The following is a 24,504-nucleotide window of genomic DNA, read 5'->3' on the forward strand; positions in this document are numbered from 1 at the left end:
GAGTTATGGATTTGAATCAGTTTGTTAAACCTGCTTCTTGAAATGGACCTAAGGAGGATCTTTGATCACGTTGATATTCTTTATATCATATGTTGTCGAAACAGCAGAGGGACATTTTGAGACTAGCAGCCTTGTAGACAAGATTAGCTCCACCAACTAATCTGGACTTGTTCTAAATGAGGTGATCTTAAAGTCAGTGACTATGCTGTCGAGTTTTAATATTTTAAGAAGGATGGGGCAAGAGTGTTATGAGCGTGATGTTAATTTTTCTTTTTAAATGTTAAAGTCCTTCAAAAATGCGTCTATTAAAATTCCTGTTGTAAAAAGGGGAAAAGATGAAACCCTCTATTATATCCAGAAAAGCTTGACCAGCTGCTACTGATGTTTTTTCCAGACTGTTGTGAACATGTTAAATGTTTTTTTTTTTTTCAAGCCGAGTAAAAAATGGCACTTTTACATGTCAAGAGATTTCTGTATTTTTCTCTAGTTTTTGTTCGAATAAAGAAACCCTCACAGTAAAAAAATTGTTTTCATTTCCTTCCAAGTTATTTACAGCTGCAGATCATAAAGTCCCTTTAAGAGACGTGAAATTCATTTAAACCATAACAGCATCCAATCTTTTAGCTAAAGATGTTTATGTTCTCTCCTAATAGTCAAATTTGGGCTTTTATTTATTTATTTAAACTAAAAATGTTTATTTGAGGCAAAGCTCTACACTTCACATTATCCAAAAAGCAGCAATTTAGCTAAATTAACAGTTAATTGGCAAGTTTTGGGTTTTTAGAGAAACACTTTTCACAAATACAATCCTCTATGAAGATTTGTTGATCTGACTCCTTTTAGGACAACATTTGATTTAGAGTATTTAAAAGACTAAGTATTGGATCTAAAGGTATTTCTAGCAGCGATGCTTCATCAGTAAATAGGTTTACAGGATCCTGGTTTGAAGCACCTGATGTTAAATATGATGGTGGTGGTGGTGGTTACAGACATCCCAAGTCTCCTGGAAGTTCCAGGAGTCTCCCTGATATCGATAGTTGTTCATGGATGACCGCGAGTCGGATAAATTATCCCGGATTTTAGACTCTGGGAGGTGGTGTTTTTTAATGCCAGTGAGAGCGAGCGGCAGTACAATGATTCATGCATCATGTTCAGATTAGAACTACTGTGATTGCTGCTGAAACCTGTGCAGCGTTTCTGTCCAAAGCGATGCTCTGATCAACCAGCGTTCCAGGCGACTGGTTGATCAGAGACCTGATTGGATCAGTCAGAAAAATAAGCCAATAAGTGTCAGTTTACTTTTTTACAGTCACCTGATTTTACAGCAGAATATACTAAAGTGTCTCCATGTCTAGTGAGAGTGAAGAATGATGGACTGCATGAATGGGGCACGGTGCGGCCACGGGCGTCAGCTGACCCAGTACTATACAGGGGCACAATAGGGCACCAAATAAAATGCGAGCGCACAGAGCACGTGAGCAAAACAAATTTTGGGCAATTATTTATTTTATAAAAACATGGGCACAGATCATTAATGCAAGCACACAAGCAAATATTTTATGGCACATATTTATTATTATAAAGCATCATAAATAAATTGTACAATAAGATTGTTATTTTCTGCATTATGAAATATCTACCTAAACCAAACTGAATTGGCTCTTTTGTGAACTTCACTGTATATCTCTAATCCACTACTGATGAAGGCACAATTTATCTTCATTAAGCGTCTCCCTGAAATCAGTTTTTTGAACTTGGGATGTCTGGTTGTAGTGGAGGCGACGGCGAACCGAGCAGTGAACATGATGTCAGTGCGGCTGAGGAGAGACATGGCGAGAGAGATGAGAGCAGAGAGCAGGAGGAAATAGATTACTTTGCCCGTCCTGATCCTTGTCTTTTACAAAACTTTTTGAATCACCACCCACAACAGAGCACAAAAAATACATTTGTGCAAAAGGTATTCACCACTAAAAATGCAACCAACAGGAGGTGGCTCACATATTGTGAGAAACGTCATGCTTTATTTTGTTTTTCATGTATTGCATTTAGAAAGACTACTGACACAAGCTCATTTATTACTGGGATGCCTGATTGGAGGCATGTGCACCAGCGCACAGAAGAGCATGAGAAGAGTAGCGTAATTTGTGTGGTTGACTCTCTCTCTCTCTTCATCCCTCCCTCTCTCCCTGATCTTAGAATTGTTGCTGTGCTTTGGTGGAGTTTACATTTTACAGTGTTAATAAATTAAGTTTTTGGAAGTATTTTAAGTGTCCACTCTCACTAATTTCCATGAACCTGGCCTCAAGTTATTGCACAGTTGGTATACACATTCAGTACACCAAAGAAAATGTGGTGGGCCAGTCTAGTACAAAATGCCAGGGTCGATTTTTTGTCCCAGTCCACCCCTGGCTACCCGGTCTGCCGGCTTCCGTAGCGTTGTGAGCGCGCATGTGCGCGCTTTCAGGAAATCCTATACACTACTGTTTATGCTCTAAAAACATTCTAAATGACTTCGTTTCGAGTAAATTCTGGATGCTACCCACTCAGGACACTTGGAATACATTGGACGAGCAGTATGGAGGAATATTGACACGTTTTTTGTGGACTTCTATGGACCTTTCTGTCTCGGTCACCATAGACCTCCATTATTTGAATGTCAGCAGACAGCAAGAAGCCTCCCAGATCTCCAGATGCATTTGAGATATCAAAAAAGTACTCCAGAGTGTTGTTCAGCATGGGGGTGAGTAGAAAATGAAGGCTAATCATGTTTTGGGTGTACTATTCCTTTAACCTGTAGATTTTAATCCCTCTGCTGCCATCTAGTGGTCAAACCATGTTATGAAATAAATATTCACGTCAACATCAGAGCAGAAATATTTAGTTTCCTTTTTTCTGTTCAAATTATTTCCCTCTTTGTGATTATGCATTAGTTAGGATCTTTCTCAGTGGTTTGGATTAAAGAAACCAGTCCTTGATAAGCCAGGAGTTTTCCTTATCTGAGGCTGGATTACCTTCATTATCTTCTACAATATAGACTGAAATTAATCTCTGATAAACAGTAATAACATGTAGACAATTAATTTTGGCTTCAAAAGTCCTAAATAGACAAGTGAGCATTGACTGTTTTATACTTCTTATTGATATCTTCCATTCTTCAAGTATAAGCATTTAAATCCCATATCAAAGAGGTTTCTAGAATTTCCTTCTTTCATCTTAGGAATATTGCAAAAATTAGAAATCTCCTGTCCAGGGGTGATGCTGAGAAACTAGTCCATGCATTTGTTACTTCAAGGCTGGACTATTGTAATTCTTTACTATCAGGAAGTCCACAAACTGTAGTTAAAAGCCTTCAGCTGATCCAAAATGCTGCAGCCAGAGTTCTGATGAAAATTAAAAAGAGAGATCATATCTCTCCTATCCTGGCTTCTCTTCATTGGCTTCCTGTTAAATCCAGAATAGAATTTAAAATCCTCCTTCTCACATATAAAGCCTTAAATGGCCAAACTCCATCTGATATCAGAGATCTGATTGTTCCTTATGTTCCTAACAGAGCACTTCGCTCTCAGTCTGCAGGTTTACTAGTGGTTCCTAGAATTTATAAAAATAGAATGGGAGGCAGATCTTTTAGTTATCAGGCTCCTCTCCTGTGGAACCAACTACCAGTTTTAGACTGAGGCAGACATCCTGTCTACTTTTAAGGCTAGGCTTAAAACTTTCCTTTTTGATAAAGTTTATAGTTAGAGTGGCTCAGGTTATCCTGAGCTATCTCTATAGTTATGCTGCTATAGGCTTAGACTGCTGGAGGACATAGGGACCCCCATTTCATTATTCTGCTTCATTCTCTCTCTGTTCTCCTATTCTGCAGAATCTGTTAGTTCAATCTCTAACGTTCTGCTCTCTCTGCTTTTCCTCAGAGTAGCCTTGTCTCGTCTGTTCCTGTTTGGCTGTGACTCCATCCTGGAGAGAAATATCAGCTGTGCTGCTGCCATCAACACCTTTGTTTATAGATGCTGGAGATTGGCCTGTTTTTCAGTGTAGTCCTGTTTCTCTGACTGTGATTTGCTGGATGTGCTCTCTTCATCCTCTGACATGGGAGTTGGCTCGGAGCTCGTCTGCCTGGCTGTGTGTTTCCTGGATAGGGCCACCTTTTACAGCTGCTTTCTGCATCTCTGCTTCTGTCTCCTTGAACCCCAGTCGGCCTCAGCAGATGGCCGCTCACACTGAGCCTTGTTCTGCTGGAGGTTTCTTACTGTTAAAAGGGAGTTTTTCCTCTCCACTGTCACTACAAGCATGCTTAGTGTGAGAAACTACACTGAAAAACAAGAGATGCATATTTTAGTGGGATCATAATCCTGATTAACTGGCTGCAGAGTTGATGTTTTGAGGTAGACATTCTTGCTTAAAAATGTGATGAAAGTATTAAGACCTAAGGCTGGGGTCTTTCCGCATAGACTTTAATGTTCTCCCTGAGCATGCGTGGGTTCTCTCCGGGTACTCCACCTTCGTCCCACAGTCCAAAAACATGACTGTTAGGTTATATGGCTTCTCTCAATTCTCCTTTGTTGTGTGCACCAGCACCCCTTGCGACACCGCTTGTGACGAAAAATGGATGGATGGATGGATGGATGGATGGACGGACGGACGGACGGACGGACGGACGGACGGACGGACGGATGGATGGATGGATGTTTTGAGACCCAGCCTTGGCTTTTGAAAGTTGCTATACTACTTAACCAGTATTTTGTTTAAAGTGACCAATTTGTATTGGTTTGACCTTTAACCATAGACATGATAAAAACACTACCAAATTGGATTGTTAGTTTTAACCAAAAGATCGGTTGGACACCTAACTTCCAATCAGATGAAAACCAAACATTTTTTTATTAAAATGACTAACACAATATTTCATTCTGCTCATCAATGGTTAAACAAGTTAAACTAGATAAACAAGCACTCTCACTGTCTGCTTGAGCTTATGTCACTAAAATAAGAGAAAACAAACATACCTTAAAATATTGCAGTTCTCTAAGACAATTTACAAAACAAAACCTTACAAAGTATTTTATTATCCACATTAATACATTTCAAAGGGACTTAAATGAATAAAAAAAATGAGGAAACAGTTGCAAACATCACAGATTACAGTATTTTGTTAAATGTAGTTATGCACTCTGCCAGTAGGTGGTGACATTCTCACATGAGTTCATGAAATGAGTGATTCATTGACTATTGAGATTGATCACTCTCAGTTTTCACAAATACGCATATTTGATTCATACATGCACTGGACAAGATCCACACAGGCAGAGAACGATTCATGCAAGCACACAAGATTCACACATGCACAGAAGAAGTCTCACCAAAGTATTTCTGGTCCATAAGCAATTATAAATTATATTTCAAATAAACAGTGGTCTTTAAACTTCAATCCATTTTATTTAAATAGGGAATGGTTTGCTATAGATAACAAAGATTCCTTGTATAGGTCAATCACAAGAAAGTACTCCGCGTGGGATTACTTATCCACATATAAATCTCTTGTGTATTTGTGAAAATTGAGACCGATCTACCTCAATATTTGACACAAAGGTTCAATGCCTCATGAGGCTTCATCTCACCATCAAACGTTTTGATGGTTGTTTTCTAATTTATTTCTCTTGTATATACTTGGTTTAATTGTTGTTCCAGTTGGTGATTATTTCTATATTTTTTTGTATTTGTCTTCCATCATGTGTTTCACTGTTCATCCCATTTTAAACATTGGTCCCTCAGTCCCAGCTTTCACTGATTAGCAGATTCAGTTCCCCTATTTCCTGCATTACGTATACCTGTTCTCCTCTATTAAAGCTGCCAGTCTCAGATTTCCAGCTACCTCTTCATTGTCGACCTGCCTGCTCCATGGTCCATGCAGCTGCAGGTCATCTGCTCTCTGTGCCTTTTGGCTCTGCATATGAGGAATGCTGCCTAATGAAACCTGCTCCCACGGCTTTCCCTCCTACTTAGTGAAACTCATTTCTGCAGTTTCTTGTTTTGGAGACTTTGATACAAAATCTAACCTTTATTTGTTCATAAATACATAGATACACACATGCATATACATATATACATACATACACACACACATATATATACAGTGGTGTGAAAAAGTGTTTTGCCCCCTTCCTCATTTCCTGTTTTTTTGCGTGTTTGTCACACTTAAGTATTTCAGAACATCAAACCAATTTAAACAATAGTCAAGGACAACACAAGGTAACACAAAATGCAATTTGTAAATGAAGGTGTTTCTTATAAAAGGAGAAAAAAAATCCAAACCATCATGGCCCTGTGTGAAAAAGTGATTGCCCCCTCATTAAAATATACTATAACTGTGTTTTTTAACACCTGAGTTCAATTTCTCTAGCCACAACCAGGCCTGATTATTGCAACACCTGTTTTCAATCAAGACATCACTTAAATAGGAGCTGCCTGACACAGTAAAGTCCACCAAAAGATCCTTAAAAGCTTCCCATCATGCCGAGATCCAAAGAAATTCAGGAACAATTGAGAAAGAAAGTAATTAAGATCTATCAGTCTGGAAAGGGTTATAAAACCATTTTCAAAGCTTTGGGAATCCAGTGAACCACAGAGAGAGCCATTATCCACTAAAGGTGAAGCCATGGAACAGTTGTGCACCTTTCCAGGAGTGGCCGGCCGCCCAAAATTACCCCAAGAGCGCAGCGACGACTCATCCAAGAGGTCACAAAAGACCCCACAGCAATGTCCAAAGAACTGCAGGCCTTACTTACCTCAGTTAAGGTCAGCGTTCATGCCTCCACCATCAGAAAAAGACTGGGCAGAAATGGCCTGCATGGCAGAGTTCCAAGAAGAAAACCACTGCTGAGCAAAAAGAACATTAAAGCTCCTCACAATTTTTCCAAACCACATCTTGATGATCCCCAAGACTTTTGGGAAAACATTCTGTGGACCGATGAGACAAAAGTGGAACTCTTTGGAAGGTTACATTACATCTGGCGTAAAAGGAACACTGCATTTCAGAAAAAGAACATTATACCAACAGTGAAATATGGTGGTGGTATTGTGATGGTCTGGGACTGTTTTGCTGCGTCAGGACCTGGAAGACTTGCTGTTGGGATCTGGAGCTGTACCACCTTCCTCCAGCAGAGTGCGCCGTGGGTCTCCTGGAGCTGGAGTCTTCCAGCACACCTGAGACGCATCTACTCATCAGGAGACCTCTCCTTTATAACCAGCTGCCAGACCTTGCTTCGACGCCGCAGTGTTGACCTTAGTTTGGTTAGCAACCTGAGCCTTGAAACTGAAGAATCTTAGTTGTCTCTTGAGAGAGATCAGATTCTAACTTTCCTCTGTTTTTGCCTCACAGGAAACCTGACTCTAACCTGAAGCTCTGGATGAGCTTAACCTGCCAAATCTGCCCTGGTGAGCCAACCTGAAGATTCCTATGTGGATTTCCCTGCTGCTCTTAGGGAAGAGCTGGAAACTCTGATCAAGGTCTGCCATTCAAAGTCAGAAGCTAGACGCTGCAGCTGCTCTTGAACTCTGCTGAACAAACAGCCTCTGGACCCAACGGTTCCCTTCTCTCTCAAAGAGAAGCCCGGTCTCAGTCAAGGTATAATCCTGAATTATCAAAGACTCATTACTCATCTGCCTGCCTTACTAATCAAACTATCATCTCTGCAGACTTCATTGAACCAGCCCGGACCAGTTCCTGACCCAGTACATTATCTTGTGTTTTTGTGAAACCCTCAATAAACTCTGTTAAACTTTTACCCAGCCTCCGTTGTGTTCTGCATGTGGGCTAAGAACATTAAACCCATCATGACACTTGCTGTGATAAATGGAACTATGAATCCTGCTGTCTACCAAATGATCCTGAAAGAGAATGTCCGACCATCTGTTTGTGAACTCAAGCTGAAACGAACTTGGGTTCTGAAGCAGGACAAAGATCCTAAACACACCAGCAATTCCACCACTGAATGGCTGAAGAAAAACAAAATGAAGACTTTGGAGTGGCCTAGCCAAAGTCCTGACCTGAATCCTATTTAGATGTTGTGGTATGACCTTAAAAAGGCTGTTCATGCTCCTAACTGGATTAGAAGAATTCTGCAAAGATGAGTGGGCCAAAATTCCTCCAGATTGCTGTAAAAGACTCATTGCAAGTCATCACAACCCCTTGGTTGCAGTTGTTGCTGCTAAGGGTGGCCCAACCAGTTATTAGGTTTAGGGGGCAATCACTTTTTCACACGGGGCCATGATGGTTTGGATTTTTTTTCTCCTTTAGTAATAAACACCTTCATTTACAAATTGCATTTTGTGTTTACTTGTGTTGTACTTGAGTATTGTTTAAATTCGTTTGATGATCCGAAACACTTAAGTGTGACAAACGTGCAAAAAAACAGGAAATGAGAAAGGTGGCAAACAATTTTTCACACCACTGTAGATATATATACACACATGCATACATGTATACATCTACACAGTAGAGACACAAGTGGACACAATGGAAGACTTATTTTAGTTTGTAAAGCTGCTTCAGCAACTGCCAGATAACCTCATTCTGTCCTCTGCTTACTGCTCCAGACAAATTCATTTCCTTTACCGTTTCTTCCCAGGTGATCAGAATATTCCTATTTGGTTTTTGAACTCTTTATGTGAAAGAAGGCAATGGTCACACTGAATGCGTCAATCCTCTTATTTAAAAGCAGAGACATAGATAATGATCGGGCATGCCAGCGGTGTCCACAGGGCCAGTAGGCTCGCAGCGGATCATCAGAGGGCGATTGGACGAGGGGTTAATTTTCGGTTAAGCTTCATTTATTAGATTGGTTTGTATGTTTTATGATTAAAGTGTAAAGCAGCTGATTGGATGCAAGATCAAAATAACAAATAGGAGCAATCGTAGCTGTTCCTTCACTTCCACCCAACTAGGCCAACCAGTCGCTGTCCTGTCTGTCCTAATGCTTTTCTCTCTTCTCTTTGTCTTCATTAAAGCTGAATGGCATTCAGAGAGGAAGTTTATGAAAATACAGCAGCCAACCCACATGTCAAAAACAAAACAAAAAACAATTTAACTTCAATTGTCATTGTTGTTGGATATCAGTTGCTTATTGGACAGTGAATTTGATATGAGATATCATGTGCATCACATTCAAATCCTTATCTCAACTTTTGATTCACTGTGTATTTGGATAAATTATTATTAAAGTCGTAGGGAAGTCCTATTTAAATGTCAAATCATTCTGGCTTAAACATGTATATAAATGCACTCTGTATCAGACCATGTCGTCCCAAAATCTAGAAAATTTCTATAAAAAAAAAAAAATCCTGTCTTAAAATCTGTGGGGTTTTTTTTCGTTATCTTTTGCAGGCCGGTTAGTTATACGTCAGCTTGTACACCTAAATTCGGCCAATCATATATCAACGGTCATCTGTCAATCAAATTTTTTCAGTCATAGCATCTTGATTCATATGTCGCAGCTAATATACGTAACGGTAAAAATAAGAAATAAGATTCATTTCCTTTCCCATTGAGTTCCGTCCCAGTGTTCACAGGGATGGACGTCTGTGTCTTCAGCAGGCGTAGAGCTAACAGAACTGCCAGCGTTGCGAGGCAAGGGCTCAAACATGTACGGCTGTAAGCCTTCTACACCAAACCAACAACATCTTTATCCCCGCTTTCCTCCTCTAAATAAAAAAAATGTGTGATGGAGGAGACTCATCCACGACCTCCGACACTAAACTCTCCTCCTCTTGCATGTTTCCGCTGTCCATAGCGTTCCTTGACAGTGTCGTTTCTAAGTCACCAATTTAGTGCTACTTGGTCCCAATGGAATTTCCCATTGGGAACCTGCTAGCACTAAGTTGCTAACTGGTTAGCAAGATGCTTCTGACAAACCGGCCACAACCAAACTTGCTTGTGAACCTTCCTCCACAACAATCCCGCTCTTTTGATAATCGACCAATCACATTCACTTTATTCACTCATGTAAAGTCGTGCACCACTTGGGAGAATTCGGAAATGCAATTGTTGGAACAGCCGCTTCCCTACGACTTTAAGTAAGAAAATGATCCCAAGCAAACCCCCTTATTTTTCTTGTTGCGATCTGTTGTAAGTATTGATCAATAGGAAAAGTTGGATTGCTGCAACACTTCTTTCCATTTGACCCTGTCCCTTATAGATGGTTTGGATCTGACAAAAAAAAATTTAATCAATTGAAAAGTTTTTTTTTTTGACCTCTGAAATATCTATCCTGCTCCCTATTTCCTCTTTTTTGTTTGGTGCACCTTAGGGCTGACTTTCTGGTTCTTCCTCTTTAGCAATCAGTCATCAGACGACAGCATTCCAGTGAAAACAACCCCTCCTTCATAACGTCTTCACCCTCGCATTCTCACAGAAACACATACAGAGTGAATTATTGCTGCATGCAAAGAACGTGTTTTATAAATGGCAATTTGAACAACATGAAATTAAATTTTACAAAAATGTTTTGATTTAAAAAAGGTTTTCAGAGAAACTTTGTTGTTTTCCTCTGATTTTTTTTTCTTAAAATTTATAAAAAACATTTGCATTTTTTACGTTGAATTTGTTTTGCAGGTTATCGTTTTTTTTCCTTTTTTCTTTCAAATTGCTGTTCAATCTCAATCTCAATCTGAAAAACGTAAATTTGAAAGAACAAATTGGAAAATATTACATCTAACGTCTAACAACAGTTCCAAAGAAGACTCAACAGAGTCTTTAGTGGCTATAGACCTGTTGCCCTGACATCCCACATTATGAAGGTCCTAGAGAGACTTCTGTTGGTTCAACATGCAGCTACTTGGACCCCCTGCAGTTTTCTTATTGTTGTGGGGTTGGTATCGATGATGCCATCATACACCTGCTTCAACAAACCCACTGTCATTTAGATAAGGCAGACAGCACTGTGATGATGATGTTCTTTGATTTCAGCCTGACTGACTTTGTGAGAAATTAGAGAAGACTCAAGTGGAGGAAACAGCAATTGCCTGGATCAAAGAATACTTGACAAACAGACCACAGTTCGTTAGGCTGACAGCTGTCTAATTAAGGGGGGGGGGGGGGGGGGCAGTTTTCTCTCCATTTCTTTTTACTCTGTACGTTTGACTTCCAGTGCCAGACAGAGTCCTTTCGTCAGCAGAAATACTGAAGATTGGGTGAATCAAAGATGGACAAGAAGCTGAGTACAAAGAGCTGGTGAACTGCTTTGTTGCATGGTGCGGAAACAATCATCTGATCCTTAATTTCAACAAAACAAGGGAGATGATTGTAGAAGAAACAGGAACAAGTTGAAACCTATTAACATCATGGGAGAAGAAGTGGAGGTGGCTGAGGAGTTAAAACCTTGGTGTTCACTTGGACAACAAGCTAGAATGGAGATGCAACTGTGATCTATAAAAAGGGACAGAGCAGACTGGACTTCCTATGGAAGCTTAGGTCCGTCTGTGTTTGCAGCAAGATTCTACATATCTTCTTTAATTCTGTTTTAATGGTAGTATTATTCTATCCTCTGCTGGGGTAACAGCATCAGAGCTAATGACTTAAGCTCAGCAAGCTAATTAAGACAAACGGTGTAGGTGCCAGATCTGCTCGGGGTCCTGCCCCTTCTTATGACGTCAATATATGGCAACTCCACTCGGACAAACTGTAGTGCACCCGTTTGTTAACCCTTTATAGGGAAAGTTTCCATATTTGATCACTTGCATACCCCTTACAAATGAAGTCCCCCCCGTGTCCATCAGTGAGGTCTAGAAGCAAAAGATCTATATCTAGCCATTCAGCAAAGATACTGCTGTAAATTAAGTTGTAAAAAAAAGTCAACAAGTCAAGTATAAAGGTAAAAAGCTAGTTGAAAAGTTCAAAAGTTAAGTTAAAAAGTTAATAAGCCTAGATAACAATTATATTATCAGAATCAGAAATACTTCAATAATCCCAGAGGGAAATTGCTTTTGTTAGATTTATTAGGTTTATAAACTAAAAAAAAGTAAGTGCTGGTATCAGTATTAATGCCTCTAAGGTTATGTTGGATCAAACATTTGCTTTTTTTGAGTGTTTTTCATTAATTTCCTATAAGAAGTTATTTTTCTCAATATATCCGGGCTAGTTGGTCTTTCTTGTTATTAGATCATTTTTGCCATCAAAATATCCATATTTTTTATGTTACAAAGGTAATAAGGTCTTTTCCTGGATTCTAATAACACTATTTGCTTGAAATTTTGATTTTCAAAGTATTTCACTGAGTGCCCTATAAAGGGTTAACACTGGAAGTCCCAGAGATTTTCAGTTTTCCTGCAAGCCCCCTTCCCCTTTGCAAGTTTGTGTATTCACTCTACCTTGCTAAGTGTCCTTGTTGTAATGCAAATAACTTGTGATATGACCAACCCTTCTACATGAGACTGGATAAAGGCTGAAACAAACTGGCGTCAAGACCTTGTTCCAAGCACTTTTCAGTACCTGGCCCTGCAACATCATACCTTTTTGCAGGAATATATTTATAAGTCATATCTAGATCTTTTATTTAGGCAAACCTATTGAACAACCAGATATCATACGGGTCCTAGTTACTGAGCTGAGAACAGGTCATAAACATGCTTTTCCAACAAGGCAAGGCAGAGCCTATTTCTATTGTCCATTCACCAACAGACTCATTTATATTGCAAAGCTCACTATATGAAAGAAAGAATAATTGTATTTTGCCTTGTCTCGCCTTTTTATGTCAGTCAAAATTTTATCTTAGAGAATGACAAACAGTATGCCTTTAGTATTGGAGTAACATTTATGTCACACAAGGAACAGCCCTAGTCTCTTCATCTCACAATGCTGTCTCATGTGTTCTTCCTTTATTGCCTTTTCTTGCGTAAAAATGTTACAATGTTCATTTGCAAGTAGCAGAATTTACTTTGGTGGACTCTCTTTGGTCCCTGTGCACGGCTTGTACAACACATGCTCGTCTGTTGCAGCCAAGTTTGTAGGCCAAGCCAAGCTTGAAATCTCAATAACTCTGAGTCGATCTGTTGTGCCTATTTATTCTGGGAGCTAGACTTCCCACCCACAACCTTTACATTTCCCCCTGCCGCCAGATTGGAATTTGAGCTGGAAACCGGTTTCCAGCGCAAAACCGGCTTTCCGCTGGAAATCGCGAGCGGATGATGTTTGCTTGTTTGCCCTATAGTAAATAGGGCAGATGGTCGTTGTATAAATATTCTTGTCAGCTGATGGAGATATTTTCATTGTACAGATCAGTTATCGTCTGATCACTGCGCTGGTGGCCCCGTTGTCTGAAATCATTCCGGTGTTGGCGGTAAAACACTCCTCAACAGAGAGGCTTGAACTAAAACCAAACTGAAGGGGGTGGAATGGTTCTCCAACGACAGCGCCAATGGGGCATTTACATCTGAAAAGGGATTCATTAGTTGTGAAGTACTGTTGGGGAGACTGGAGCCGAATACCACCCCAAACAGCTCAATTTTGAAAAACAACAGACAGAAGGTATAATTTCAGAAAGTTTTTTTTTATTTCAGATAAAGAAAAGCAGTCTGCATATGGATAAAGCACTAAATATAAAGTGGAAAACAGAAAAGTCTCCAACTTTCCAGTGGGACCAAACAGTGCCATCTTTCGCCTTCTCTGTGGATCCAGGCATTGTGCCAACATCAGCAGTTTTTTGTTTTTTTGCAAGGAGGGGGGTGGCCGCGCACTGTGTCTTCCTCTTCATCTGATGTAGCCTCAGTGTTTGAACTGTCCCGCTCAATCATATAATTGACCACTCGGCCCCTGGTGCGTCTTTGGAGGGGAGGATTAGCTGGTGCAAAAGCAGTCGCATTCTCATCGGAAACATCCTCTTCTTGAAGAATCGGTTGCGCTGTTTTCATTCTGAAATGCTAAGTCTCCAACTGATCCACCATCAGATTCGTAGTCTGACATGCTCTGAAGCATGGCTAAAGCCTCCTGAGCGTTCATCCTTCTTGGTCGCCTTGGCTGTGCCATGGTGAATTCCGGGTGAATTCTGAGTCTGTGTGCTGTGCCTGCTCTATTTATCCCCACAGAAATTCTGTAAATTATTCAACTCCTTGGAAAAGCTCCTTTACAACACAAAGGGAGGCATCTCAAACAAGGAAACCCCAGCACACCAGCTGAAGTCACCAAACCACATTCTTACATTTGCATTTGATTTACAAATGGCGCACACTCCACCAGAGGAGAGCCGTTAACACCTTTGGGGGGGGGGTACTCTATACAAACTAGGTGCAGACTAAAGTCTGCCCTTTGGGACTTTGAGTGGATCGAATCTCTTTTTGATTTTCAGCATATTATTACCTATATTTGCTAGTATTTTACATTTCATTGGCGATCTAAAGCAGCCGAATCATTCTAAATCTTGAAGGAAGTACTGCCCTCTAAGACAGACTGAGCTCTGCCATTTGCCGAGGTGACACAAAAAGTCTCAGTTGATTTTTATTCTTTTTATTAAGATCTGAGAGCAGGGAAGGACAAATGGAACATCTTAAAAAACGACTTTTGTAAAGATTTTTGACAAAACTGTTATCCATCCATTATCTGACACGCTTGTCCCTATTGGGGTCGCGAGGGGTGCTGATGCCTATCTCCAGCTGTCAATGGGCGAGAGGCAGGATACACCCTGGACAGGTCACCAGTCCATCGCAGGGCAACGCAGAGACAAACAGGACAAACAACCATTTATGCACAGATTCACACCTAAGGAGAATTTAGAGAAAACAATTAACCTAACATTCCTGTTTTTGGACTGTGGGAGGAAGCCAGAGTACCCAGAGTGAACCCATGCAGGCTCAGGTAGAACATGCAAACTCTGCGCCGAATAACCCCGGGGCCAGGAATCGAACCCAGAACCTTCTTGCTGCAAGGCAGCAGTGCTACCCACTGCTCCACTGAGCAGCCCAAAACAAATTTATAAGTAGTGTAGCTTAATATGGCTAACAGATCGGGCTAAAAGAAGCTAACCTGTTAGCTACTGAGCACAGCTAGCCACAGCGCTACCCAGCTCCCTCTTTATATCATAGACTTACATTTACTTTGTTCACCAGAAACAGATTTTTTTCTGTTTTGTTATCGATCAGGTAAAACTTCATCAGTCATTAGACGCGCTAACGTTACAGATGCTCCCGACTCTGACGCACACTGACGCTGCGAGGTGTTATTATCATTGTCTGGGCAACCACAATGTTTTACATCATGTGGCAATGTTCAGCCAATCAGGCAGCGTATCGTTGCTGGCATGAAGCAGATCTGGTACCTATACCGGCTCTGTTCTAGGAACTCCTCTAGTAACTCTGGAGATTAACTAACAAAGAAGAATTCTTCCTAAAAATAAAGAAACTTATGGACAACAGTAGGCATCCTTTTCAGAAGATCTTTAAACAACAGCAGAGTGTCTTCAGTCAGAGGCTTCTCCAGATCCAGTGCAAGACAGACAGCTACAGAAGATCCATCCTGCCCACAGCTATCAACACCCGTTAAAAAAAAATAACATATGAGTTACTGGCTTTAATTTCCCTTTGAAAATGAAGTATAATTGAATTTTAATTGAATAAATTAGACTTTAAAAATCTTCATATTTGGAATGCATTTTTTATTCTAATTTACTAAATGTGATTTTTTTTCAAAGGCTGACTATATACGGTTGTCCGACCTGCAAAGCAGCAGCATTAGAAGCTCCTGTAGTTTCAGGTGATTGAACTGCAGCTTGGTTTGTTTATTTACATGCAGTTTCTATTTCCATGATAAACTCTTGATTGTTTACTTGACAGGCAGCAAACAAAAGCAGAATTCAGGGTGAGGCATCAGGAACCTCTAAATGGGGCCTTCTCTGTAAAAACTGTCTGCCAGGAAACACTGAGGGGTTTTTGCTTTGCAAATGAGCAGCGGTGCAGCTGTGCAGTCACCACCGTCAGAAGCGCCACATGATTCATATTTTCTGTTGCTCTTCCTCTTCCGCCCTCCCAGCTGGGACGCCGCCGGTGAAAGGGAGGGCAGAGATATGAAGGCAGCGTAGGAGGAAGTCACCTTTAATCTGCAGTTTCAGGCTGGCAGACACACACAGGTGAGTCCTGCAGGTAACTTTGTTCATTCTCTACACCTTATCTGGAGCTCTATGGAGACTGCAAAAATGATCTGAATGGAAACTCTGACCTGCTGAACTTGGTCTGAGTTCAGTGCATGTTAAATGTTCTGGGATTTATTAAAAGTTTAGGATTATTTACTTTTGATAACGTGGAACATTAAAAGGGATTTAGATTTGTTGCGGCAGCGTTCTGCTTTTCATCATGCCCTGCTGTGGTTTCACACCTGGAAGTACGCTGGAAACACCTTTTCCTTTCCTGCACTCTTCTGCTCTCATGTGGTTTAGTGGTTTCTTCAATAGTTTGAAGGCTTTCGTGGTGTGATCGAAGAAAGGTTTGGTTTAGTTTTTAGCAGATGGGATTAAATACCCTCTGAGATCAGACTTGATGCTATTTAGAGTCATCCCGGCTGGTTTCAGGTACATCCAACGTTCCTTGGACATGTTGCCTGGATGGTTTCTTTGGGTTTTAACATACAGAAGATGAAGCAGAAGATCAGAGTGTTTGGGGTCCAGAAACGTTTCAGATATTCTGATCAGTAGATCAGATCCAAATCTTCAAAGCAGACAATAGAGAAGTGGGAGCAGCTTTCTATTTGGTATCGTGAGGCCATGTTCTGCTTTCTATGAAGTTCTGCTCCTGTGGTTGTGGTTCCATGTGGCCCAATTTGTTTCCATCAGTATTAGTTCATGGGTTGGAACATGATGCCCACCTGACTCATTAAATCGTTATTTAGGAAGACTCCGTGGTGGTCTGCATAGGAATCTCTTTTTATTGATCCATTTGATGCCGAACTTATGCAGAGGATTTTGTTCCATTATTGCTGGAGGCAAAGAAATTGTTTTGCAAAAGGAAATGTGAGAAAAATGAAATCAAGAAATGAAATTTGAAAAACTTCCAAACCAAAAAAAGGTTTTCAGATTAACTCTGCTGTTTTGGCAAATCTTTTTTTAAATAATTGTATTATTTCTTTTTCATATTTTATTCTTTCAACTGTTAATTCATCTCATTTCTCTTTTTCAGCTTGAGTTTTACAAATTGTTTGATTCAGTTCACTTCTCAAGCTTTCCTCCAGAGTGAGGAGTAAAAACGCTTTTCTATTGGTCGACATGGACCTTAGCAACAACATTTTTACTGGTTAATGTGCGCGTCAGAAGCGTGTGCTTGTCTTGGGTTTGAATTGAAGTTAATGCAATTTGAAAAGAATGCAATTCATTAAAATCAATCTGAAAAAAATACAATTTCAAAAGTTAAAAACTGTAAAAAAAAACTTGAAAAATTTAATCTGAAAAAAGGCAAAGTTACTCCAAAAAGCTTTTTTGTTAAATATTTTCATTTTTCGACATTATTTTATAATTTACAAAACATGTTTACTTGCAACAATAATGGAACAAACTTCACTCTATATTCATTTAAAAAGCTTAATATGATGCATTATCTATTATTTATATCCTGTCTGACATTAAACCAGATGAAACCTTTCCTGTTTTGGGTCAATTGGGGATTATTTCTGAATTCCTACTAAGCAAAAGAAACAACAGAGAGGAATTTTTAGGATCTTTTTCACTTCCTCCAAATTCAGAAGTTTTCAGCTTCAGCATTCGGTGGAATTGATATTTAAGCTTTTTGAATGAGTTTAAAACATTTAAATGTTTGCTTCTGGTAGAGAAAATGAAGTTTGGGTCATTGCTCTGCAGTGTTTTTGTTGGAACTAAACATGAAACCTTCAGCATTTGAAAATATCCCTATGAAATGTTGGCTACTTCTTTTTTTTTTTCATTTTGGGAAGTAAGTTGTTTGAGGCGTTGCCTTCAAACACATCCTGGGACTTCAGAAATTGTGTAAAGGCTGTTAATATTAGAAAATATGAACTTTGGATTATAAGAAAAAATTATTAGGTATTTAAAAAAATAGAAATAATCCCTCTAATGCCACAAACCTAAAGCAGGAACACTGATATTGAATTTTAAACAGTGACAAAACAATATTTACTCTTCTGTAAAATGTACCAATCATGGTTTCAATCTGAAAAACTCACACGAAGAGAAAAGACAATTAGGAGAAATTCATTGATTCAATAACTTTGTCTTTGGCGCTCAGTCCTCGGCAGGAAACATAAACTTAATTTTGATAGATATGCATGAACAGGAGCAAAGAATAGGGCTGTTTCCCCCCCCAGGCCTGAAACTGGAGGTGGAGTGGAGATAGATGAATTTGGTCAGTCTGTAGACTGCTGGCTAGAGAGACGGTATGCTGAGCTTTATGGAGAGATCCGGTGGACTGCGTGAGCTGATATTAGAGCTTCCCCAAGGAACTTGGAAGTCCAGTTTAACACAGGTTGAGAGAACCTGTCCATGATGAGCAAGCATTAAGCGACAGTGGAAAGGAAAAACTCCCCGTTGGGGCAGAACATGCTCCACATGGTGGTCTTCTGCCGGACCGGTTGAGCTGAGACAGGGGCGTCATCTGAATGAAGTCACAGCGCATCCGCCGCCTGCGCACAGGACTAGACTAGAGTGGATTGGAGGCCTTTTAAGATGAACGTTGGATGCCAATTGGCTTTCATGGAGGCGTGGTTCAAAGCTGATTGGCTGTGTCGCAGGTGGATGAAGGAAAGGAATGAGTTTCTTCAGTTGAACTTCCGCCTAGGCTCCATACCAAAACAACGTTAACTTTAACAATAAACATAGAAGGCATGAAGGCATAAAAACAATAAAAAGTTAAACTAAATAAAACCAGTTACAATAACAAATATACTCAAAGTCTTTCTCATGTTGAAAGGATAATCAGAAAAGTAGTTTTAAAGCACAATTTAGTAATTAGTCAATAAAGCAGTTTATCTAATGAGAAGAGAAAGCTCTGCTCCCTCTGACCTTCCTCTGACCTCGGTTGAAGGGGACAGAAACAGAAACGCTTTAAACACTTAAAGACAAACCTCTGAAATTTAAAAGTAACTTCAAAATGCATGAGAATCAGGCACAGAGGTGATGTGCTCTGTTTTTAGAGTGGCTGAGCTACAGTCTTATAAACCCTCTGCAGACGAGTCGGCAAAGACACCAACATGGAGTACATAACAAAAATCTAAGATGGATGTAATAAATGCATGGGTTATGGTTTCAGTCGCCTGGACAATTTGACTGTACGATCAGGTGAACTGTAAAGTGCCTTGAGGTGACTTGTGTTTTGAATTGGCACTATAGAAATAAACTGAATTGAATTGAAATTGAATTGAAAATTGAATTGGACAGGAAAAATCCCCATTTAACTTTAAACCTATATTACTGTCATGGGCGTGCTTCGGTGGCGCAGTTGTTAGCACGCACAACCCATGTTTGGAGGCCTCAGTCCTCGATGCGCCCGACCCGGTTCGAGTCTGACCTGTGGTCCTTTGATGCATGTCTCTCCCCCTCTTTCATACCCCCTTTCCTGTCAATCTACTGTCAGGAAGACCAGTCACTAGTGCTGTTAAAAAAATATATATATATATCTTAATGGTCTCAAATCACATTGTTAACTCACAGGACCCACTTAGCTCAAACAACAATACTTCTGTTTTCACATCATTATATTCAAGAGGTTTTGAACCAACCAAGCATTCATTAAGCCGTCCTTCTTTCTAGAAAAAATATTTTCTTAGGCCCCGTCCACACGAAGTCAAAACGAACACGAAACGCTGATATTTTCCAAAACGTTTGCCGTAAAGACGGAGACGTAAAATAAATGTGAGCATCCACACGAATGCATGAAAACGCTGCAAAATGTATGCAGGGCCTGTAAGTGGCGCTGTGGTGCCAAAGCAAAAATAAGCGACAAAATGTGTGTCTCTCCTCCAACCATGTAGCTACTCTGTACGCAGTAAAATGCGACCGCAAATCTGATGTCTCAAAGCAACAGATCCGATAATGTCATCGCCTTCACGACTATAAGGCGCACTTAAACGTCTTTTTTTTCCCTCAAAATGTGCGGTGCGCCCTATGGTGCGGTGCGCCCTATGTGTGTTGTAACTGCGACTTTTGAGACCACCTCATTGAGGAGATGATGAAAGAGTGGCTGAATGTAAGGAGACCAGGTGTTTTTTTTTCCACTCATCACCATCGCTGTTAATATGTGACTCCATGCGTGCCCATCTCACAGCTGATGTGAAAAACATGATGAAACAAATTAAGGTTGTGCTCGCTGTTCAACCGCTCGACATCGGTGTGAACCGGACCCAGCAGGTGCAGCAGAAGCAGCGTGTTTACATGCAAAGTCAATGGTTGACGCGCGTATAGGTACAGCAAAAGGTCCCGCAGCGCGTTTTGAGCCGCAGGTGCAGCACGTCGCGCTGCTGCTGCTCAAGATGGAAAAATGGAAGTTTTGCTGCTGGACGCGCCGCATCAACCAATCAGAGAAGCTGATCTGGGAGCTGACAGCGAGACAGACACAGCGCTCTGATGACATATGATATTAACGCAAATGAAAAAGGCTGGATGGATGAGGAGATGATGCAGGCAGGTGTATGTGAGGAGACCAGGTGCTTTTTTCCACGCATCACCATTGCTGCGTGCCCATCTCACAGCCGATGTGAAAAAAAGGTGAATCAAATGAACGCTGTGCTCGCCGTTATCCCGGGGGGTCTGACAAAGGAACTTCAACCGCTCGACATCGGTGTTAAGCGGCCGTTCAAAGTAAGGCTGCGAGCAGCGTGGGAGCGATGGATGACAGACGGAGACCACAGTTTCAGGATAAGTGGAAGGCAGCGCCGGGCAAGTTACACCACCGTTTGCGGATGGATTGTAGATGCTCTCACAGCGAAGAAGGGGAAATTGGCATGTCTGATTTAGCGCAGCTGTTTAATTCAGAAACAGAGGATGATGACTTTGATGGGTTCGATTAATACTTTGTAATAAATACATGAATAAAGCACAATCATACTCAGTTTTGCTCCCGCTCTATTTTTCTACCTGAAAACTTAATTCAACAGCCGCCTCTGGGCGCGTCTCCTCCTCTTCACCGCGGCGGCTGGCAGGTGTTTTTTCATCTAAATAATCTAAATCTTGCAGCTATATTTGCTGTGATCAGTGGGAATAAAGTAGTTTTAATATGTTTTTTAAGTGTGAAAGTCCACCTGAAAACTTAATAATTGCAGTCAGTTCATCCAGATTATCTATTTCTGTCGGAGGCGCTCAGACCCCCACATACCAGCGTTGCACCGACAGTAAATCCCTTCAACAGCAGCCTCACCGCGGCGGCTGGCAGGTGTTTTTCATCTAAATAATTTTAACTGCAGGCACCAGGATACCGGCAATAAAAGCGAACATATTCCGTCGGCAGGTTTCAGGATTTTAAGTTAATTTAGGAGTAATCACAGCGCTGTGTCATCTGCGATGTGTCTGTCTCACGGCCAGCACCCAGGTTTGATTAATACTTTGTAATAAATACATGAATAAAGCACAGTCATACTCAGTTTTGCCCCCGCTGTATTTTTAAATACGCAGTAGAGCTATTTAAAGGTAGTAGAGGACATGTACCTGTATATAAAAAACGCGCCCTATAGTCCGGTGCGCCTTATGTGTGTGTTAAATACAGAAATGGGACACATAACTGAGAGTGCGCCTTTTAGTACGGTGCGCCTTATGGTCGTGAAAATACGGTAGTGTGAGCAGATAGATCGCATCAGTGCTTCGTGCTGCACAGTGTGAGAATACCAATCGTGCACATGAATTGCTCACAATGCGGTTTCGTCGTACAGTGTGAGCTGTAGCTGCATGCAACGATTGAAAAAATCCCACAGTGTAGGCCCTGCTTTAGTCATCCACTTTTGGCACGTACCTTTGTAAAGTTCTAGAAAGGGTGGAAAAACTTGTTCATATCCAGTCACCAAACCTAAGCCAAACTCTGTTGGGCTTTCTAAAGATCCTGCCAGCTTGTGATGGAGATGTTGATCAATGTTAGGTAGCTGGACCTGGTTCAAGGTTAGAATCCGACAGTCGTGGAGCAACATCAGTTTTAAAGTCTATCATTGACAATTTTCTTTGTCGGATCCGTTGAGAAGCCCCACTGATGGGGAAAACCCATTACAGACGTCAGTGGAGCAAAAGAACCAAAGGCGGTAGTTCTCATGCTAGCCAAAAACCTACCAGAAATCCCTCTTTATTTTTATATAGTCAAGTGTAATGGTCTACTTGTTGTTCCGGGCTGCTTATACATTCAAGCCATTTTCAGACAGAACATTTTATCTCTGCATCTCTAGTTATGACAGAGCCTCTGGTTGCAATCAAATAACCTTTTTTTGGCCTCTTTTACCTCACTCTCCTTTGACAAAACTCAACTTTCAGGAAACCTTAACTCTCATTTAAGCTAATCTTGATAGGTCTAAAGAAAAAAAGAAAAAAAAAGCAGAATTTCCTGTAAGGTTTTTCAACTGAGTAAAAATATTTGGCCCTTCTGTCTGATATTATAACATGCTATAATATATTTTTTAAAGCACTATGGCGCATATGCTGAATGATTATTTTATCTGCTGTTCTGAAGAACTAATTATGTAAAAAGTTATTGTTTGAAACCAGAACAAAAACTGAAGATTAAACTGCCAAACATGTATCCATTTTCCCACATAAAGCTTTAACCAAACCTGTTTTCATGCACAGAGACTCGCATGTAGACATTTTCTTTTGACAGTTTTAAAACCTGAGCAGAACTTTTTCCTTATGTTTGTTTGAAACTATCCCTCATATATCTGTTTTTTTTTTCTTTCTGACATGACTGCAGATGTTAGATAAAAAGATAAGCGGGTGCTCGCTCTTACAGGACAATGAAGGGTTATTGTTGTCAGCTGTGTTACCACAGTCTTTTCTCAGTGGTTTTCAATGCCATCTAAAATCTGATGACCTAATTTTACATGCTGAAATGGGTTAGTGGCAGGCTTACCATAAATGATAAATAGAAATATATTTTTTTATTGTTGATGTGGTCTGGTAAGATGAGTCAAACTAAAGTAGAGCAAACTTGGCCAACTTAAACTGAGATATGCTGAGCTACGTAAATACAAAGTTAGCTAATGCAATTGAAAAAGCTGATAAAATGTTTTTGTAGGAATAGTTGAGGCTAAACTAGGCTAAACTTTGCTTACTGGAGTCAAATTAACATGCTAAACTAAAGTCTGGTTTATACTCAGAAACCAGGTCGTCTGCATGTGTCGCTGTGAATGCAGATATGCCCCCGCCCCCTCTGCAGATACTCTGGTGCACCAGAGACCAATCAGAGACCAATCAGAGACCCCAGACAGGGGGTCTCTGATTGGTTAAATCTACATCCGCTCTACTCTAGGCATATTTCCTGTTTGGTAACCTACTGACTTGTTTCGTTTGTATGACCGCCATTGTAGAAAACGACTCGTGAAGATGGTCCAGCTAGAAGAGCTAAGTGTGCGAGAATGCTGGGACCCTTTTTCCATCTGGATCCCCGCTCTTTTTCGCTCTCATGTCCCTCTGTTGTTGCCCCCACTTCCTCACCGCCTCACCTCATTGCCTCTGCTGTATCTAGACCCACAGCTAGTTCGTGAAAGGGCACAGAAGAACCACTATGGCAAGCCATTTTAACATAAATTCGGTCGTGCTGCCTTTACATTAAAGATATCTGAAATTGTTTTATGGCTAGACGTTTTAGCGATTTAAGATATCTCTAATTATATTTTGAGTAGTCAAAATACCTATTCGGTATATCTCTAATTACATTCTGACTAGTCGAAATGACGTTAGATTTACCATTAACTTGTATGGAGACGTCAATTTAAGATATCTAGAATGAATTACTGACTATCTGAAATACACATTTCAGATATCTACGAATAAATTACAACTAGTCATAAAGTAATTTCAAGATATCTCCAGTTTAGTTTTGACTAGTCATAATTCTAATTAAAGATATCTCAACTACCACCATAATTCATGATATTTTGAATGTATTTTAGGATAGGAGATAAGATTGATATCTTAAAAGCAAATAATGACAAGACAAAACAAATTTAAAGATATCTTGAATTGTAATTTTGACTATTCGAAATTCCTTTTAGGATATCTCTAAATGAATTAAAGATATCTTGAGTTATTCAGCTTTTCCATTAAAGATATCTTAAATTGACATTCTGACTAGTCAAAATGTGTCATGATCTTTTTAATGGGCTTCCAGGAGGATCGTTCCTAAAAATTTCCTAACTGTCAGTTTAATCCAAAGGAGGAAAAGTTAAATCAGTGTGTGACGCTTTAAATGACAAACTGGTGTCGTGATTTGAGATATCTTGAAAGGAATTTTGACTAGGCAAAACGTAATTTAAGATATCTTGAATTATTATTCTTTCTAATCAGAATGTAAATACCAATATCTTAAATTACCATT

The 24,504-nt window shown here is 40.2% G+C and overlaps 1 protein-coding gene across 1 annotated transcript in view; it reads left to right on the top strand.

Moving 5' to 3' along the window:
- The first annotated feature begins 16,010 nt into the window (after positions 1–16,010).
- LOC119798469 (P2Y purinoceptor 14-like) overlaps positions 16,011–24,504 on the top strand; it is a 29,432-nt gene continuing 20,938 nt past the window's right edge. Inside the window, exon 1 of the mRNA XM_038307958.1 lies at positions 16,011–16,109. The gene's annotated coding sequence lies outside the window, so the exon portion shown is untranslated. The remainder of the gene's footprint in view (positions 16,110–24,504) is intronic.

This window comes from Cyprinodon tularosa, unplaced genomic scaffold (assembly GCF_016077235.1).
Source record: "Cyprinodon tularosa strain WSP-4 unplaced genomic scaffold, ASM1607723v1 ctg625, whole genome shotgun sequence".
NCBI lineage: Eukaryota > Metazoa > Chordata > Actinopteri > Cyprinodontiformes > Cyprinodontidae > Cyprinodon > Cyprinodon tularosa.